Genomic DNA, 4,458 nt, shown 5'->3' on the forward strand with positions numbered 1-4,458 from the left:
AGACGAGACCAATACCAATGACACAGCTGACATGAGGGATCCAGGTAATCCTGTTAATTACAAAGTAAAATACTAATGTCTAAATAAAGTCATTGATTTATAATTGATGAGTTATACAGATTAGCGATCAGATTAATATCATATCACCAGTACAATTTGCATACATATTTGCTGTCATAGTGACAATTATTTTACTTGTTTATATTTTCGACAAATGTTGACTATAGACTTATAAATTCACTGTTTGCAGAACTTTGATTGTACAACAAAATAAGGCTTTTATTCAAAGGGAAAAGATCCCATATACGTAAACAATATTCGACAAATCATTTCGGAATTTTGACCCTTAATGCTTATCAATTTCTTACTTGATTTGACCTTTAAACTTTGTTTATTCCACTGTCACTGCTAAGTCGTAATCAGGCGAAAAGTGTATAATGCGTATAAGGTTATCTACCTACTATCTTTGATGAGTGTTTTCTCAATCAGTAAGTTTCCTAACTCATCAATGTTTTTACTATCTTTTATATTCTAACAATTGTTGTCCTTGTAGACGAGACCAATACCAATGACACAGCTGACATGAGGAATCCAGGTAATCCTGTTAATTACAAAGTAAAATACTAATGTCTAAATAAAGTCATTGATTTATAATTGATGAGTTATACAGATTAGCGATCAGATTAATATCATATCACCAGTACAATTTGCATACATATTTGCTGTCATAGTGACAATTATTTTGCATGTTTATATTTTCGACAAATGTTGTCTATAGACTTAAAAATTCACTGTTTGCAGACCTTTGATTGTTAAACAAAATAAGGCTTTTATTCAAAAGGAAAAGATACCATATACGTAAACAATATTCGACAAATCATTTCGGAATTTTGACCCTTAATGCTTATCAATTTCTTACTTGATTTGACCTTTAAACTTTGTTTATTCCACTGTCACTGCTAAGTCGTAATCAGGCGAAAAGTGTATAATGCGTATAAGGTTATCAACCTACTATCTTTGATGAGTGTTTTCTCAATCAGTAAGTTTCCTAACTCATCAATGTTTTAACTGTCTTTTATATTCTAACAATTGTTGTCCTTGCAGACGAGACCAATACCAATGACACAGCTGACATGAGGGATCAAGGTAATCATAGTAATTACAGAGTAAAATACTATTGTCTAAATGGGGTCATTGATTTCTAGTTGATGAGTTACTCGGTCTTGTTACTCGAGTACTCGCGAGTACGCGGATGAATCTTAAGCGTCTATTCAAAAGTCATTTAGCCTTGATGTTTTCAGTTTATTTTCGACTTTTGGGTTTGAATGTCGATCTCGTACTTACGCCTATCTCTAAATTGTAAATTAAACAATTATAATTAAGTTTCAAAACCAGAATAATTTCTTTAATTTGAATGTACATCTCATACCAATAATGTTTACATAGAAGTCTTGATAAACAAAGAAAGGTAAGTTTTTACGGCTTGATGAGTTTATTATTAATCTATGAAAGTGTTGATCCGTGAACAAAACCGTTAAAAGTGTCTCTAAACAGATGCAAAGGGTTCACCGCAGGTCACTTTGCTCTTGTTTAGAAATATGATCTGGTCAACAATTTCTGACAGGCAAATGATGAGTACTCGAGTACTAAAACTGAACTTGAGTACTCTGCCTTTCGAGCGAGTACCCGAGTACTCGAGTACTCGTTGCCATCCCTAGTATATTTTATTTAATTGATAATATTGATCATCGGAGTATACCTGTAGTCATTACACCATCAGATGTGTGATTATCGTTAGGATTGTTTATAGTGCTGACAATACATTAAGTGGAATTAATATTTAGAATGAAAATCTGCTTGCATCCATTATCATACATAATAACCAATTAATCGGTTAAAAAGGACAACATGTAACACCAAGTAATGAATACCTTATATTTGTTTGATTTATTCAATATTAACGATTTAGTTGTAGTTTCTTTTGTACATTACGGAGTTAAGTATGGCTGAAGTATGCATCCGGATGGATTAAAGATCCATTGGTTGCTTTCGGCTGTCGTCTGCTTTTTGGTTGGGTTGTTGTTTCTTTGACACATTCCCTGTTTCCATTTTAATTTCAATTTAAATTACAAAGTAAAACACTATTGTCTAAATGAGGTCATTGAGTCACAAATGATGAGTAATACAGATTAGCGTACAGATTAAATATCATATCACCAAGTATTTTCTATGCCATATTTATAGGCATAATTATCTGGTCTGTGCGTCCGTTCGTCCGTCCGATCGTTCGTTCGTCCGTCTGTTCGTCCGTTCGTCTTTTCCGCTTCAGGCTAAAGTTTTTGGTCGAGGTAGTTTTTGATGAAGTTGAAGTCCAATCAACTTGAAACTTAGTTAACATGTTTCCTTTGATATGATCTTTCTAATTATAATACCAAATTAACGATTTCATCCCATCTTCACGGTCCACTGAACATAAAAATTGATAGTGTGGATGGGGCATTCGTGTACTTGGGACACAGTCTTGTTATCAATATATTTTGAGTGATGAAACAACTTTTATAAATACCCAGAGTTGTTATGACAGATGTTTCCTTAAAAATCCAATAACTTTCAAAATATGAATATTATCAAAATAAAGAACATGATACAATTTACATACATCTTTGCTGTCATAGTAACGGTTATTTTGCTTGTTTCTGTTTTAGATTAAAAAAAATCATATGCCTTTAAATTTACTGTTTGCAAAACTTTGAACTGTTAAACAAAATCAGGCTGTCGTTCAAAAGAAAAAGGTAACATGTACGTAAATCATACTTTACAAAGCATTTTGGAATATTTGACCCTTTACACGAAACACCAAGGAAGGAAGACCTTATATTTGTTCGGTTCATTGCAATGGTAACGATTTGATTTTAGTTTCTTTACTGCATCAGTTCGTATATGTTTAACGCTTATAGGGAATGTGTCCAAATTATTTTTAGAATACTGCTGCAGTGATGTGCTCTTGCATATTGCGCTTTAATTTTGAGATGGCTAAAAACGTATACATGTTGTGGGCAAGATGTCGATTCGTATGGTTACTAAGGCATATCACCATGAAATATGTTATATTATATCATGGCCGTTATGATTCTTCTAATCTGAAAACAAAACTGATGCATTAAAAGAAGAAAGAAAATTATAAATTTCTGCTTGGTGATCCCCAAAATGTCTTTCTCATTTTTATTCAAAGTTATCACATAGTTAACCTTATAATTTAAATTGATAGGTACCTGACTGTATTCTTTTTTATACATATAAACAAACATCAACAATTTTTTTCTAGATTCGGAATCTGAGAGTTATAAATCATGCATTTCGGGAACACCAGTTTACACAACAGCATCAGGTGAAAATGCGGAAAACAACGTATAAAAGCTTTTGAGAAAGAATTAAGCAAAGAAACATAGAATTAACAAATATTTGTATCAAAAGAACTTCATCTCTTCTTGCTACACTTCAGTCATCATTTCCTGGATATGTAAACCTTAGAATAAGCTAGTGAAAGATTTTGTAATTAGTTTCCAAAATGATTTCAACATACAGAGCTTAGAAGATTTTTGTCACAAAAATAAGTATGTATCTAAACATGTTTTATCTTCAAGTTTAGTAAATATGATACCTTATATAATTTATATTCTAAGTTTGTACATTGATAATTTTAAAGTGTTCATGAAATTATTGTCAATTGATATATATAATATTGACATTTTGTTTTTATAACGACTTCATTAAAAGAATATCAAGCGAGTGTATATCAATACATAAATTGCACTTTGTCTTCTCTTTTTCTGTTCTTTATAATATGAAATAAAATGAAATAGAAAAACTAGTTTTACTCGTACATAATGCTGTGTATGGTTAGGTTTTATGAATGAGGTCATATGCATTATTTGTCGCGGTTAGACATGAATATGTGACGTTGTTGCACTGATTCATGCCAAGTTCGTCCATGATCTAGAAAATATTAAGCAGTAATATCAAAGGGAAATTTGCCTATTACAGATATCTGATAGCTTAACATCCAAATTGTTGGATCGATAATGAACACATAAAATTACAATGAATAATATAAAAATGACACAGTTGCAAAATTTGTTAACAGAAATTACATACATTTCTCTCTGGGGGTACACTTTTTATATACAAAGTGATAGGACGTGCCACTGGAAGAGGTCATCTTGTCAAGCTTGAAATTTGTGAATAGGTGAAAAGTAAAATCACAAAAATACTGAACTTAGAGGAAGATCAATTGGGAAAGTCCATAATCACATGGCAAAATCAAATAACAAAACGCATCAAAAACGAATGGACAAGAACTGTCATATTCCTGACTTGGTACAGGCATTTTCAAATGTAGAAAATGGTGGATCAGAAATATATGACATGGTCAAAAAAGTTTGTTTCCATTACTTGGTG

General features: G+C 31.7%; 1 long non-coding RNA gene across 1 annotated transcript; it reads left to right on the forward strand.

Moving 5' to 3' along the window:
- Nucleotides 1–3,783, forward strand: LOC139525979 (uncharacterized). Its single transcript, XR_011665072.1, has 4 exons — nt 1–44; nt 554–595; nt 1,105–1,146; nt 3,326–3,783. It is a non-coding gene; the product is annotated as an uncharacterized lncRNA (long non-coding RNA).
- The last annotated feature ends 675 nt before the right edge of the window (nt 3,784–4,458 follow it).

The sequence above is a fragment of the Mytilus edulis genome, chromosome 6, assembly GCF_963676685.1.
Source record: "Mytilus edulis chromosome 6, xbMytEdul2.2, whole genome shotgun sequence".
In the NCBI taxonomy this organism is placed as follows: domain Eukaryota; kingdom Metazoa; phylum Mollusca; class Bivalvia; order Mytilida; family Mytilidae; genus Mytilus; species Mytilus edulis.